Source organism: Hemicordylus capensis, chromosome 2 (genome assembly GCF_027244095.1).
Source record: "Hemicordylus capensis ecotype Gifberg chromosome 2, rHemCap1.1.pri, whole genome shotgun sequence".
Classification (NCBI taxonomy): domain Eukaryota; kingdom Metazoa; phylum Chordata; class Lepidosauria; order Squamata; family Cordylidae; genus Hemicordylus; species Hemicordylus capensis.
This window is the reverse complement of record NC_069658.1, coordinates 25006161-25023206: the sequence shown is the minus strand read 5'-3', so window position 1 is coordinate 25023206 and position 17046 is coordinate 25006161. Positions and strand designations below refer to the sequence as shown.

Sequence of the window (17046 nt, the reverse complement as noted above, 5' to 3'; positions counted from 1 at the left end):
GGCACAAATTAAATAACTAGGGCACAAATAAAATAAAATAAACAAATAAATAAGGAAAATAGGCACTTGCCGTTCTTCTGCGTGGTCTCTGTGCTTCACAGCAGCGGGCTTTGCACACACACACACAAAAGGCAACCTGCTATTCCTATATTGAAGTCAATCTGTGATGCGCACTGAACATCTGTTTTATATATGTTTCTTTAAATTGTGTGCACCATCTATAGAGACACATATCAGGCGGTATATAAATATGATAAAACAAACATCTTTAAGCATATATGTTGCCTTGTTCTAAAGCGAAAGGTGAGATTCCCAGGATGTTGAATGTTGGGCCCCAAACCAAATTGCATAATATATGCTATACTGAGTTTTTTAAAAAAACTGGTTTCTTATAATAAGGCAGCTCTCTTGGCAGTGGTTTCTTTTGCCTGGGTTTCCACCTAGAGTCAAGACAATTTTTTATCCCAGCTCTGCAGTTGCTACTGAGTGTTAACAATTGAGTAAAGGTGTATTATGTGGGATTTATTTTGTCTATATTGTGAATATTCATTTTACAGATGTTTTAATGAGTGTTTACTTTTCTGTATTTCTGCTTTGCTTTAACCATATGACCTATGGTCAAAACCATAAAACATCTGTCTAATTTAAACTTAACTAGTCTTCTCACATCAGCATGTTTGTTTTGTACAGCTGTTTACATAGTTTAGATAATCCCTAATTAGCTAAGGTTACAGTGCCTAATGGATTATCAAGAGGAAGCAAAACAATCCCAAGGGACCCTGTTATATAGTAGTATCCTAGAAACAGTCAGGCTATATTAAACCTTTCAGTAGGCACTCTGAGGCTGCCACACCTTCAGTGGGCTAAATGAGAGGACCTCTGTTGTGAACATTGAGTCTACCACTGTGAAAAACAAAATAAAACATAGTTATCTATGAGCACTGAATCTTATTGAAGGAGAGGAGAGCTGGTTTGTGGTAGCAAGCATGACTTGTCCCCTTAGCAAAGCAGGGTCTGCCCTGGATCTTGCACGCTTCCCCACAGAACCTGGCAACTTTGTACGTGAAGGACTGATTGTCATCTGAGAGCAGCATCTTGGTGTAGACTTGACTAGAGCGGCCGGGGTATTTAAGAAGCCGGGGAGATATGAGACTGTCCCGACTGTCTTTATAAAAGGGACACGACAGGAGCACATGGTCTATGGTTTCCACCTCCCCAGAGTCGCAAGGACGGAGCTTTTCCATAAATGAGATCTTCTTGTACTTGCCTTCCAGAACTGCGGAGGGAAGGGCATGACACTGGGCAAGAGACTTGGCTTCATATAGTTTGAACGCTGCCACCTCTAGTATGTAAGAACTTCTCGATGGCAGAGGAGCTCCTCTGTGCTGCTAGTTCAACGTGTTCACCATGGGCCCTTCTTGAGCCAGAGACATGAAGGACCACCCCCAGTTATGTAAGGCAGGCAACCTGCTAAATTCTGTGCCCATCAATATCCCAATGGTGGAGCCAGCGTGGTGTAGTGGTTGGAGTGCTGGACTAGGACCGGGGAGACCCGAGTTCAAATCCCCATTCAGCCATGAAACTAGCTGGGTGACTCTGGGCCAGTCACTTCTCTCTCAGCCTAACCTACTTCACAGGGTTGTTGTGAAAGAGAAACTCAAGTATGTAGTACACCACTCTGGGCTCCTTGGAGGAAGAGCAGGATATAAATGTAATCATCATCATCATCATCATCATCTTTGGTCTTCTAGAGAAGGCTATGACTTTGTTTTTTTCATAATTTATTTCCAATTGTTCACTCTTGCAATGCTGAGATAGTGCTGCCAGCACCCTTCTGAGTCCTACAGGAGTCCTTGAGAGGACAGCAGCAGCACTGACATAGAATAGGATGGAGATGGGTCTACTGGTCAGCTTGGGATGGTGGAAGTCAGGGTTGATGAGGCAGCTCACCATGGCATTGATATCGAAGTTGAACAGTAGCAGGGCCAGGATACATCTTTGTTTAACTCCTTTTTGGGTTGAAATAGGGTTCGTAAGGTATCATTGGGGGCTACATCTCACCTTAAGTGATGTGTCTGTGTGAAGGGCATGGATCAGATACAGCTGGCGTCGATCAACAGAGGAGGATTCAAGCTTTTCCCAAAGCTTGACTCAGGAGATGGAGTCGAATGCCTTAAGGTCTATGAAGGCAGCATAGAGGGAGGAAGCTTTGTTAGATGAGTACCTTTTAATGAGATGTTGGAGCACCAGGCACTGATCAGTAGTAGATCTGCCCTCCCTAAATCCTGCTTGTTCATCTGCCAGCATCTCTTCTTGCTCTAGCCAGTCCTTGAATTTCCCATGTATGTGCCTGGCATACAGCTTGCTGATGTTGTTGAGCAGGCTAATGGGCCTATAATTGGCAGAGTCATCCTTTTGGCCCTTTTTGAATATGGAGATGATGATTGCCCACCCCCAGTCCTTGGGGATGTGGCCCTGGCAGTCAATATGGGTAAATAGCGAGGCCAGGGCTGGGGCCCACCACTCCAGGTTGCTTTTTATAAGATCTATAGGGATGAGGTCTTCTCCTGGGGCCTTTCCTGCTTTAGATTGTGCAGCAAGGGACTCAACCTCCACTGCAGTGACCGGTGGCCAGCTAGGCAAGTCTTTATATCCTCTGGAGGAGGACCTAGGTTTGCCATTGCATCCTCATATAGTCTATGGAAGAGCAATTCCCAGGTTGTTGGAGGGATGTGGGAATCTACTGGGGTCATGCCATGGTAGGAGGAATTGGCCATGATGTGCCAAAATGTGGAGGTGTCCTTATCCATGGCTGCCTGGATGCGTCATGACCAAGTGGCCCTCCTGGCCTTGGTTGTCAATAGGTCTTTATATTGTTTCTTAAGATGTGAGAGATGTGAGAGGCCCTCTAGGGCGTCTACCCCGGAGCCCGCACTGTAGGGGAGGTAAGCGGCCGTAAGGGCTTTCTTTGCTTCTATGCAGTCCTGATCGAACCAGGGTTTAGATGGACACCTGGGGGGCTTTGAAGCATAGTCCACCTTCATAATTAAATGATGTTGGAGTTCACGTACTAAAGCGTCATATCTCTCCAAACGGGCAAGAGATGGCTCCTTTGAAGTGAGTTCTCATGGATAAGTCAGGAAGGGTTCTGCTGCAAGCAACTATTTTATTGTTTAATCAAGCTGAGGTGTCCATTTGGCACGGCATCTCCCCTGACCCTCTGGAAAAATATTGGGAGTGTAGCGAATCTCCAGGAGTAACTGTAGGGCCAAGGGCGCCAGTTGGAGGAGGAGTGGAAAATGGTCACTATCTACATGAGAGATGACTTCAAAGTTCATCACCAAAGGGAGCAGGTTCCCGGTAACAGCAATATAGTCTATGGTGCTTGTTTTGGTACTGGATAGATATGTGAATTCACCTAGGTGGTCACTTTCCAGTGAGCCATTTAGGATCTGAAGGTTAAGTCTGGCAGTCATTTGTGCTAGGCAGAGTCTCACATAATTTGCTCTCAGATCCTTTGACAGACGGGTCAGGGGTAGGAGCGCTGTCTCTCCTCATACATATTCAGTCCCTTGTGATTTAGAATAGTGTCCCTGCCTCCTTGGTGACTTCCCTCCTACCGTATCACCTTTCTCCCAAATTCAGAATAATGTTGTTAATATTTCTGTTGTAAACCTCCCAGAGACGTGAGTTTGGGTGGTATAGAAATATGTTAAATAAATAAATAAATAAAATTTGCCTTCTGCGGATATGAGATTATCTTTTCCCCGATGTCTTGAGGGCTACAATTATGGTCGGCATGCATCAACCATTTTAAATTGTTCCACATAGCAACTGTTACCACATGGCAAGCTCTTTACATGAAAGGCTTGGCACGTGAGCCCCATTTGGACATTTTCCTGGCTGATGTTACGATTCACATTGAGCAGGAGCAGGTAGGAGCCTGTTCCCTGCTCCAGACTCATAGTATAAGATGTGACGTAGGTGGTCCACACACAAAGCCATCTGTGTGATAGTCTGATTCACATGTATTTATTTATTTATTTACTTACTTATTATGTATTTATTTAGTACATTTATATACCGCCCCATACAAAAATGTTTCTGGGCGGTTCACAATATAAAACCAATTAAACCTTTAACATAATTAAAACAGTTCAAAATACAATAAAGACTCTAAAATTGAAGCTTTAAAACTATAAACTAAAAGCCTGACTAAACAGGTATGTCTTTATGTCCTTCTTAAAAACATTCAGAGAAGGGGAAACATTATGCACCTGTCCTTCCCTCCCCCGCCACCGCCCACCCCCAAAGAGGGGTAAAAATATGGCACGAATCAGCTCTCTGCATGTATGGGCCTCCAGATGGTGTGCTCACATCATATTTTACCTTATATACATGGTGGAAGGAAGGAGTGCACAGCCACCACTTCCTTCACCTTGTAATTTGGAGTGACAGCTTTATAAGTTTCTGAATGCAATGGGGCATGATTGGGGCCACTTCTTCTATGTCATTGAAAATGTTCCTTGTTGGATGCTTGCAATAGCATGCGGAAAACCACCCCAACCTTTGTGATGAACCATGGAATTCAGATTGACACACAAGGAGTTGTCATGGAGTGACACGTGACCACTCCTCACTCTATCATTTCATTACTGAACTCCAAGTAACAAATCCTGAGTTCAGCCCAGAGATAAATAGCAGAATTCAATTACATGCAGCTCTGTTTGTCTTTGTATCTTGGGAAGGATCCAAAGTATTCTGAAACTAGCACTGGATAAATGGGAGCATAAAGTGGACAGCATTTGGGGAAGTGTATTTGTAGAACCAGTAATCCAAAACCCTTCACTTTGAGATTGGAGTTAAGATGCTTTACATTTTCACTTGTGCTCTAAAAAGAATGGAAATTCCAAGTTAAGTTGCCCATCTTAACTTCCGTGTAAGCTGTAAAGACTTTGTACAGTTTGGTATATGGTGATGGCTTTAGAAATGAGGCTCCATGCAAGCACATTTTGCCTTGATCAGAGATGCATCAGGCAGAAATTCATCAGGGGCATTTCTAAGAAGTGATTGGGAAAGCTGCACCTGTTAAATGCTTGCCTGGATGCATCCTTCCCCAGCCCAATGTCCAACTGAAAGACCAAGGCAAAGCATGGGTGCATGGAGCCTCATTTTAAAAGCCATCATCGTATGCCAGATTGTACAAAGTCTTTACATCTTATATGGTGTAGAAGTTAAGATGGACACCTTAAGCATCTTAATCCTCAACTCAAACTGAAGGTTTTTGGGTTACATTATCCCTCAGCTAAAACAAATCACCGAGAAGATTGATTTGGACCTCTCTCATCTTATTGATGAGCTTTTGGATTATTTGACTTTTAAATTTGATATAGAGACCACTTTAATACCTATGTTGTATGTATATAGATATAGTTTTGATTGAGTTATTGAGTTATGAGCCATTCCCAAACAAGACGTACGCCCTCACCCTGCAGCAATTCTCTCTCTCTCTCTCTCTCTCTCTCTCCCCCCTCTCTCTCTCACACACACACTGCAGCCATTCTCTCACACACATTCACACCAGCCACACACACACACACACACACACTGTAGACACCCCCCCACACACACACACTGCAGCCATTCTCTCTCTCTCTCTCTCTCTCTCTCTCTCTCTCTCTCTCTCTCTCTCTTTCTCTCTCTCTCTCATATAATTGCCTTTTGGATTGTAATCACAAGACAAAATCCTATACACATCTGGGAGTGAACTTTAATGAATACAGTAAGACTTATTTCAGAGAAAATTGAATGAATCTGACTGCTAGTGTCAAATGACAGGCATAATAAGCAGCCTCATATATTGCAATTATTGCCTCTGTCCACAAATCAATCAATCAATCTATCTATCTATCTATCTATCTATCTATCTATCTATCTATCTATCTATCTTGTACACTGCCCCAAACTTTAGTCTCTGGTCGGTTAACAATAGCATAAAACAAGTTAAAGCATATACAAAAACTTAAAACAATTCAACAATTTAAAAATCAACCACAGATTAAAACCTAAAAAATTTAGAAAGCTGAAAAAACTTGGGTGAAGAGGTAGGTTTTCAAATGCTTTTTAAAAATTGTCATAGATGGGGAGGATCATATCTAAGTAGGGAGCACATTCCACAGTCTTGGGGCAGCAACCGAGAAAGCCCATCCCCATGTGGCCATCAGCCAAGCTGGCAGCAACTGGAGATGGACCTCTCCGGACAACCTCAATGGGCAGTGGGGCTCATAATAAAGAAGATGTTCTCTTAGTAACCCAGGGCCTAAGCCATTTAGGGCTTTATAAGTTATAACTAGCACTTTGTATTTTGCCCAGAAACCTATTAGTAGCCAGTGTAACTCTATCAGCAAAGGTGTGATGTGGTCTCTCCGAAATGACCCAAAGACCAACCTGGCCACTGCCTTCTGTACCAACTGAAGTTTCTGGACTACGTACAAAGGCAGCTGCACATAGAGTGCATTGCAGAAGTCAAGTCTGGAGGTTACCAACATACATACCACAGTTTTGAGGTCCTTCATCTCAAGAAACGGACACAGCTGGCATATCAGCCAAAGCTGATAGAAAGCCCCTCTGGCCACCGCCTCAACCTGAGATACCAGGGAGAGGTGTGGATGCAGAAGTACTCCCAGACTGTGAACCTGTTCCTTTTGGGGAAGTGTGACCTCATCTAGAACAGGGAGGTCAAAATTGTCTTTGGAATTCTGACCCCACACAATATGTACCTCAGCCATCATCAAGACAGTGGTGGTAGGAATGTGCACAGACCGGTTCGGAGGCCATTCTAAAGGCCTCCAGACCGGTCCAGTCACTGGGTGATTTTGGTTCGGGTGGGGAGTTTGGGGGCTTCCATTAAGGGCGGGGGGGGGGGCTTTACTTACCCCTCCCGCGCTTTCCACACACTGCCGCCGTAATTATTGAAGAAATTGCTCCTCCGATGGCTGTTCCTATTTTAAAAAATGGCTGCCCCCTTGAAGCCCTGGCCCCCTGCTGCTGCCTTGAAGCCCCCTCCCACCCCCTTAAATCTCGCCCCGGGCCCTTAAATCATGCCCCGATAACATTAAGAGGCGGGCGGCGGGGAGATGTCCTCCCGCCCCCTTCCCTGCTAGGCTGCAAAAGACTTTAGGAAGGCTTCTGCGCGCGCACGCGCAGAAGCCTTCCTAAAGTCTTTTGCAGCCTAGCAGGGAAGGGGGCAGGAGGACATCTCCCTGCCGCCCGTTTCCCTGCCGGTCTGTAAAAGTACTTTTACTTTTGCAAAGAACTTTGCAAAGAACTGTTTCTTCTTCTTCAGGCAGATTTGGAGGAGAAAATGGGGAGGGGAGAAATTATTTTATTTATTTAACATATCTGTATACCACCCAAAACGCAAGTCTCTGGGCGGTTTACAACAATACAATAAAAACAACAAATAAAAAGGTTAAAACTTTTCAACAATTTAACATTTAAAACAATGCTAAAACTATTGAAAACCACAAACTATTATAAATGACATCTATGGTACTGAGCAATTCTGTGGGCACCACAGCTTCAGATGTCCTACTGCACAGACTCTTTTAGTGGTAAAGATGCTTTTTTTCTTTTTTTCTTTTAAAATGCAACTTTGAGTATCCCAGCATTGGCTGTATCCCAGAGGTATATACAAAAGCCACGTTTCTTGCATGCAGTCTAAAGGCTGAAACTATGCAAATAGACTAAAAAAATCATTTAAACACGGCAATATTTCCTCAGCCCGAAAGAACATGGCCAATCCTTTAAACCCCTGTTCAAAAGAGAAAAACCTCTAACCCATATTTCAATGGATCTTCACCAGATTTGCAGGGGAGCTGTCTCTTGCCACCTAGTGAATGTGTGCTGATGGCCAGGCAGATTGGGCAAATGGTTTTGATTTTATAAACAATAGAATGTTCAGGGCTTATAATGGTGGAATGTTGAAACTACTCTCTGAGGCTCTGCACGCGATCTGTGCGTAGAGCCTAACCGGGCTCTGCGGGGAGAGAGGGTTTAGTCCACTCTCCATGCAGATGAGCAGGGAACCCGCCCAGGGTAGCCAAATTGGCCACCCACACAACTACTAACTCCATCATGGAGCAGGTAAGGGCGGTGAGGATCGGGAGCCACTCAGCCCCCGGAAGTCCCAGAATGCCACATGCGGGTGCATGGGGCATTCTTGGGAGACCCCCAAGGCCAGGAGGCTTGTTGGAACCTCCAGGTTCAGGGTCTCCTTTTGAGTTGCCATGGCACAGAGCCACACCATGGCAAATCACGATCTCCAAAAGGCAGGGGGATTAAGCGAGCTAACCACCTTGTTTAAGCGGGGGGGAATTAAGTGGGCTAACCGCCGGGAGCCGCACAGCTCCCGGCAGTTCTCACGACCGCTCATAAGCAGGCTGGGCTCCCTTAGCCCGCTTTCGAGCGGTCGTGGGAATAGCCTCTCCGTCTTAACTATACTGGCGCAACTGTGCCAGTATAATTCAGATGATAAGCAGATGGCTTCCAATATGTTTTCAAAGTTGCCAGTCTTTTTCTTTTTTTAACTATGTTTTACCTGGAATGTGTTTCTTAGTTTTGTTTTCTTTCGTTAAGGTTTTTTAAAACAGACAAACAACAAAACAAACAAACAAACAAATAGCCTGTAACAAATTTATAAAGAACAGCCAGCCATTTTGGTGAGCATTTCTAGCTACTACAGACATGAAGCTGGAGGGTTATAAATGCATAGTTCACAAATGATTTTTTTACATATTCTAAATTCATTATTTATTTTATTTTATTTATTTATTTAACACATTTTTATACCACCCCATACAAAAAAGTCCCTGGGCTGTTCGCAATATAAAACCAATTAAAACATTAACACAATTTAATATAAGATGAAAACTCTTAAAACTTAAAACTATAAACTAAAAGCCTGACTAAACAGATATGTTTTCAGGTCCTTCTTAAAAACCGTCAGAGAAGGAGAGGCTCTAATTTCTTTAGGGAGCGCATTCCAAAGTCCAGGGGCAACCCTAGAAAAGGCCTGGTCTGGATCCGCCACCAACCGAGCCAGTGGCAACCTCAACCAGACCTCCCCAGATGAACTTAGTCGGTGGCGGGGCTCATGAAGAATCTGTGTCTTAAAGGGATTGCACTGAAGGGTTTATTTGAAGTCATTCCACATTCAGTTTTCATAATATGCTCAGGATAAAAGTGAGCTGTAAATCAACAAATAAGCACTCATGACAGTTTCACAGTTCAGCAGAGCCATGAATACATCACTCACAAGCTTGTACACATTAAACTGGCTGATCTTCAGGGAAAACAAAATAATAATTAACAGCGCTTTGCTTTGTTACTTTTGGTGTCATTTTACATGTCCTGAACTGATTAACTTTTTAAAGAATGCCAAAAAGCAAACAATATTTGAAAACATACTCATACACTTTGTTAAAACAAAAATTGGCTTAACGCTGCAAGCAGCAAGGTTATTTTTGGTATGAGTGTCAAAAATGCAAAGTTAGCCTTAATACAAACCACGCTGCTTGACAAGAACAATGCATAAAGTTATTGTGCATACCTTTGGTGCTGTGCTGATCAGCTTTGTCAGCAGAAATCAGCCCTTGGTGCATTTTTAATACAAGCTCTTTAACCTAATTTGACCCCTGCTAACTTGGCAAGAGGCACCTTTTAACGTGGTGATTCTCTTTATTTAGCAGGGGGAGAGTAACTAGCCCTATTCACCCCCAGCACAGTACCTCCAGTGACTGTTGCTGGTGTCTATCTTATGTTTCTTTTTAGATTGTGAGCCCTTTGGGGACAGGGATCCATCTTATTTATGTATTATTACTCTGTGTAAACCGCCCTGAGCCATATTTGAAAGGGCGGTATAGAAATTGAATAAATAAATAAATAATTCTGTCATTTTAGAATTTGACTTCTTTCTAACCTCTAACCTCTTTCCTAAGCTGATCTAAATGGTGAGTGCTCTGGAAACTAATTTCCCATTCACCACGCTGATCATTTTGTTGTGTTCTTCCCTTTCCTCTATGAAACAAATAATACGAGTTTGCTTCATCATATAAAGAGTGTTCCACAATGTGTTTCCATAACCATTTTATTGTTCTTTGGTCATAGAGTCCTTTTCTTTTTTATTCAACTGTATGTATGGTAGAGAAAAACTCATTTTAACAACGTTGGATGTGGCTGGTTATCACTTTAATTGTTCATTAAAATAAACTGATGCAAAAATGTTCCTGAAACCATCTTGACCACCCTGCGATCTAAAAATACTTCTCGAGTGTGTGAGAAATACACACTGTACTCAGGTATCCTTTCATCTGTTCTTCATACATTCCTTTGGTATTTTCAAACAGATGTGAAAGTTGAGTCCTTGCTTGTTTTTCTTCTGTTTTTGCCTTTCCGCCTCACAATTTAATAGGAGCTGAATCAGATAGTATGGATGAACACTTCCAATGTGCTAATCCAGAGCTCAGATATTTGACATGGACAAGCAGCTCTGTATGCTTCACTGGTACATAGGAAGCTGCCATATACTGAGTCAAGCCATTGGTCCATCTAGCTCAGTATTGTGTCTACACAGACTGTCAGCGGCTTCCCCAAGGTTGCAGGCAGGAGTCTCTCTCAACTCTATCTTGGAGATGCCAGGGAGGGAACTTAGGACCTTCTGCATGTAACCATGCAGGTGCTCTTCCCAGAGCGGCCCCATCCCCTGAGGGGAAGATCTTATAGTGCTCACACATCTCCCATTGAAATGCCAACCAGTTCAAACCCTGCTTAGCAAAGGGGACAATTCATGCTTGCTACCACAAATCCAGCTCTCCACTGGTTGAACCTATTCTTCTTTTGCATACACATTCATTTACTTGCACAAATGGGCTTCCTTCATGGACTTGAAGGTGGAAGTCATTGTTCACCCAAATGCTCCCATGCTACTAAACAATTTCCGGATTCGGTAGTCGCATACAAGCATCTAGGGCATCCATTAATTTTGCCTCTTCCTGCTCTGTCCTTGTTGGACACTATAATTTGTGTCTGCAATATTCTATCTTATCGAAGGCTATGATTACGTTGCACATGGAAAGGGGTGAGATAATACCTGTAATAGTTTTGGTGTGGTGGAATCTGCTTGGGCAAAGTAAAGTCTTTGATAATCTTGCATGGTTTGGTTTAGTACATGTTGAGATTTATTTGCACAAATTGAGACTGTGGTGAATCATGACTTATTCTAAACCAAGAGTGGAAATGGAAACTTCCTCACACACAAAGCCCACTCAACATTCAACGGAACAGGATTAAGCCATGTTTCAGCTTGACATCTGAATAGGGACATTGACTTACTCCAGGGCTGCCCATCTCTGACCCTCTTGCAGACGTTGTACTACAACTGTTTGCCACTGTGGCTGGAGATGTTACGAGCTGTAGTCTTAACAAAACCTGGAGGGCCAAAATTGTGCATTCCATACTTAGTCATCAGCATTGTTAAGGTACTTCTGCAACAGACAAAATGCCTAAATTTGGCACACATGGCATCCAACATACCCTGAGGCTCTAAACACAATCCATGTGTAGAGCCTCATGGGGTTCAGTGGGGAGAGCAGGCACATGAGCAGTCACGGTGCCTTCCTGGGGTCCCCCCCTCCCCTCCGCCCCAACCCGAGTGTGTCAGCCACAGCCACATGATTGCTAAAACAAAAACATTTAAGGGGAGGAGTTGTTAGGTCGGCTAGCCGCCGTGGAACCGCTGGGCTCACCCACGAGCCCAATGGCTCCGAAGGTCACTGGAAACTGGGCTAAGGTAGCCTAGCCCAGTTTCCAGTGATCATGGGAATCGCCTCCCTGACTATTAAGCATGTATGGAAATAGATCATTTCTGCTTCTATCTTATGAGTCTGCTTCATAACAGCAGCCAGCAGTCTCGCACAGAGCAAAGCAGGAGGAGAACCTGGATAGCTTTTCCTCCTACCTTGCTTCTACACAATCACTTCTACCTGGGTTTTCCTCTTATTTTGCTTCCACACAACCAAAAATTGGGAGCACACACAGTTCCCCAACCTGGGTAGAACAGAGTTTTTGATTGTGTGGATGATCTCATGGAAAAATGGAAAGTTGGGATGTGGGAATTCTGTCTTCACATATTCAAAGCAGCCTCGGTTTGGGGGAGGGGGCATCCGCAGTTGTAAGTAGAACCTTATAGAATCTTGGATAAGACAAAAAACAACAACAACCCATATATGATATCTGGAATATTTGCCTCTGAATGGGGTCAACCATGCATGCTTGAGTATTCCCTATTCGTGTGATTTAATTATTTGTGCATTGGGGTAAAAGGATTTGTTTGTAATCATAGTTAAGACTCCTATTTCCCAGATGAAGGAAGGACAAACAGGGGCGGAGAGAGATAGAAAGTATAAGGGGATTCTTTGTTGATCCTTCTATTTGTATGATGGAAAAATGGCTGTAGGGCTAACATGACATACAGCTGCAGTGTAATTTTGGCTCCTTACTTTCCCTTGAGAAAAACCAGGAGAAGGTTCCTTGTAGACAGAGAGTTTTTATCCTTGTCTCATAAACACTAGAACTTGGGGTCACCCAATGAAACTGACTTGGAAACAGATTCAGGACAGACAAAAGGAATTACTTCTGTGTTTATACAATGCATGTGTGGAATTTGCTACCACAGGATGTAGTGATGGCTACTAGCTTAGATGGCTTTTGGGGGGATTAGATAAACAGATGGAGGAGGATAGGTCTATTAATGGCTATTAATCATGATGGCTATAGGGGACCTCCAGACTGAGAGACTGTATGCTGTTGAATACTAGCTGCCTTGGGAATAACCGGGGGCGGGGGAGGGGGCTATTGCCTTCATCAACATGTACTGTAGTGGGCCTCTCGGGAAAGCAGGATGCTGGACGAGATTATTGCAGGATGCTTTTCTGATCCAGCTGGACTCTTTTTCTGTTTGTATGACCTGGAATGGGTTGTACGCTACACTAGAGGTTTCCAGTGTGTTCTGAAACAGATACATTATTGCAGCTTCATCCTAAGCTTCCTCATTTGAAAAGAAACCCTAATAATTTAAATGAGACCTACTTCCTTGCAAGTGCACTACTTATGATTGCATCAGTAATCAGCAGATTTCTACACAGGTGATCAGATGAGTTATCCGCACCTCAATGAGCCCTGGGTGTGTCCTCTTCATCCTCCTCTTCAGTTATTGTGCATACAATCATGCGTGCACGTCAGGATGCATTGCATTTTTATTCTCTGCGATTGGTCAGTGTATGTTCTTTCTCTTCTCCCATGCTTCAGGAGGGCATTCCATCCTTTTAAAAATCATTTTTAAAAACATTGGGCACTATTCTGGGTAGGAAATAGGTTAGTGATATAGTATTTGCTCTGTCCTTCAGCTACAGCCTGATCCCTTCCATAACTCCCCACCCCATCTCCCTTCAGCAATTGCATAGAGAGCTGGATATACTATTAGAACAACCTGGATAAAACATATCCACCCCTCTTCCTTGTGTTAATTCTCCAAACAGCCACCAGCCATCAAAGAAGCAGCAGCAGAGGTTATTGCTATTTAGCTGCTTGAGAATGACTTAAAAACAACTGTGTTGTAGACCATCACAAAATACTCATGACAGAATCTGCTGAGTTACTGCAACTTTAATGCAATCATGGCCTTGTTAATCAATCTCCAGGCCGCTCTGCTAGCAGTTGCTACATGCATTACCATAGCAACCACTAGACACATGCATAATTGTAAATGCAAAAGGCTCTGCTCTTAAATTTAACTGGGTTTTTTAAACAGTGTCGTCATATGCATTTCCAATATGAGAGGTTTTTTTAAGCATATGAAGCAATGAATGGAGAAAGAAGAATGAGCACATCAGTTTTGTAATGTATCCCCAAAGCATATTTTGCTCCCCTCATTTTACTCTCCCCACCCCAAACTTTTAAGTGAAGAGTTGCTCCTCAAGTTTTCCCTCTATCTGAATTCTGTTTGCAGAATTCAATTCCATACTCTCTAATATTTCCCAGATGAAAAATGTCATCCATCCACATGCAGTGATCTTGCAATATGAATACATGGCATAGGGAATTATTGCCTGCCCAAAAGTCAAGAAGTGTGTAGATATGTGTGGAGGCATTGCATACTTATATTTCTGTACAAAGAAAAGGTAACTGGGGATTCATGAAATGATACATGACTAAGGGTGTTGTCAAAAGGATGCAGTTAAAGGAAGATGAGGCAGTACTGACGGGATAGTGCTAAAGGGGCCTGCATGTGCCTTGAAGCAGCACCATATTTTGCCAGTGGAGTACAAATGTACCTCTATCCAGAAAAACCTTCCTATTGATCACTGACTCCACCTGTTGCCTGCACTGGGAAGACATGGGTATGTGTGTGTATGCAGGCGCTTACAACAGGATAATTACCATTCTCATGGCGAATAATTCTTGTGCCCACCCTGAGTATCAAAGGACCTGCTGGCTTTCATCCTATGCTGTGCCAGTGCTTGAAGGGTAGCCCTACAGCATTGTGCCTTTTCTGTATGCCTTGCAACCCGCTGTGCTCAGTTAAGCTTGCAGCCAACTCTTCTCCCTGGCCATTGGAACTGTCAGTCAGGCTTTTCTGTCAAATGATGCATGTATGATCCTTTGCACAATGGGACCTCCTGGACCTGGGGCTTTCTCCAGGATGCCCCCCGCGCTCACATGGGGCATCCTGGAACTTCCGGGGGCGATGTGGCCCCTGATCCCCGCAGCCCCTGCTGGCTTCGTGACGGAGCTGGCAGTCATGTGGGTGGCCGATCCAGTTGCCGGCATGCTCGTCTGCAGGGAGAGCGGGCTAAGCCCACTCTCCCCGCAACCCCCCTTAAGGCGGTTCTCACTGATCATGTGACTTGCCTCAAAGTGTTGCATATCAGGAATGATTAAAGTATGTGTTGGTCCTCCCATTTTGTCCAACTGTAATAGAAAGAGATGATAAGGTTGTACACATGACTGCTTCTGGGGCGGGGAGGGCAGACGGGGAGGGGAAGCAGGGTTGAACCTACCTCCCCCAAGATGATCGGTTATTGTGTGGGTGGAGACAATCCGCACTGCTCTGAGCAGCACAAATCTCTGGAGGCCGGGAAAATGAGTCCCAGCCTCCAGGAATCCCAAAATGCACGGCGTGAGCAGTGCAGTGCGTTGAGGGATTCCCTCTCAAGCTGGGCACTCTAGGCACCCGGCCTTGTGTCTGCTTGGGCTGCGTGCAGTCTGAGCACACACTTGACCCCGTACCAGGGGTAAATTTCTGGGCTTGCGGGGGAGGCAGGGCCAGGATCAGCCTCAATCTTGCCACTTCACATGGGCAGCCAAACCCAGGCAGCACAGCCCAAGCCTGGCTTTGGCTGCTCATGTGAACAGCTGCAATATCTTTGTAAATTTAAAAAAAAAACACCTTTGCCTTTTACTTTCTTCATTCAGAACACGGAGAGAGCTGTTCTCTGGGAATCTAAGCATTTCTGCCATGCCATGCTTAACTCTCTCTCCCCCTTTCAAAACAATGGCACTTCAATGAGCTTCACTTTAACAGGTTGATATTCATTAGGTGGAGCACACGGCCAAATGAGCGGAGGGGAGGCAGAGGGCTGGCGGGGAAGCGGGCTCCCCCCTGCCTCTCTGTGCATGAGCAATTTGCTCCCTTGGCTCTGCCACTCATCCAACAGGGAGCGGCAACCACAGGAGGAAGTCCTCCAGAATCCCTCAATGCGCCACGCCAGGAGCATTCACTGCCCGTGTGAAGTGCCAAGATTGAGGAGAACTTGCCAGGAGCGTGGTGCACTGAGCGATCCTCCCTCCGCCAGGAGTTCTTGACGCCTGGCACTTTGTGTGCATGGGCTGCCTGCAGCCTGCACACACATGACCCTGAACCGGGAACATAGGAACATAGGAAGCTGCCATATACTGAGTCAGACCATTGGTCTATCTAGCTCAGTATTGTCTTCACAGATGGGCAGCGGCTTCTCCAAGGCTGCAGGCAGGAATCTTTCTCAGTCCTATCTTGGAGATGCCAGGGAGGGAACTTGGAACCTTCTGATGCTCTTCCCAGAGTGCCTCCATCCCCTGAGGGGAATATCTTACAGTGCTCACACTTCTTGTCTCCCATTCATTCGTAATCAGGGCAGACCCTGCTTAGCTAAGGGGACAAGTCATGCTTGCTACCACAAGACCAGCTCTCCCTAGGCTAAATCCCCTTGTCCTTGAAAACTCACCCATCACCTGATGGGTGAGTTTTCATGGGTTGCAGTGAAGGTCTTGGAAAGGATATTTAGATACCATGACGTGTCAATACCTAAAAGAGTAGAATCGTTTAGGCAATGGTTTTCCCCGTTACACTCTATGGATGTGAAAGCTGGACTTGAAAACTCATCTGATGGGTGAGTTTTCAAGAAAAATGGGATTTAGCCTAGGGTTAAGGGCATGCTTGTACTGCTAAACCAAAGTAAAAGCCTGTGGTAAATTCCTGGGCTTAGGGCCGAGGCAGCGCTTGGATCGAGATTGATCCCAGAGGTGAACACAGGCATTCCAGTCTAAGCTTGGCTGCCCATGTGAATAGCTTCATCATATGCATAAAGTTTGTTACTCAGCTTGAGCCAAAGGTAAAGGTAACATGTGCTGTCAAGTCGATTGTGACTCCTGGCGCCCACAGAGCCCTGTGGTTGTCTTTGGTAGAATACAGGAGGCGTTTAACGTTGCTTCCTCCCACACAGCATGAGATGATGCCTTTCAGCATCTTCCTGTGTTGCTGCTGCCTAATATAGTACCAGCAGGCCAAAGAGGTAATGAAATCTGAATACTGTAAATGAAATAAATACATGTTGGCCACAGATCCTTCCACATGCAAATCTTTTTGTGGGAAGAGGCAGGGTGAGAAGAACAAGGCAGAAGAAATAACAGCAGGAGTTGGGTTGCGTGCCTTGTGTAAATATGAGCATCCAG

General features: G+C 44.5%; 1 protein-coding gene across 11 annotated transcripts in view; it reads left to right on the top strand.

The window, feature by feature from the left end:
• Positions 1-17046, top strand: part of PRLR (prolactin receptor) — a 240297-nt gene that overhangs the window by 102545 nt on the left and 120706 nt on the right. The window lies entirely within an intron of this gene.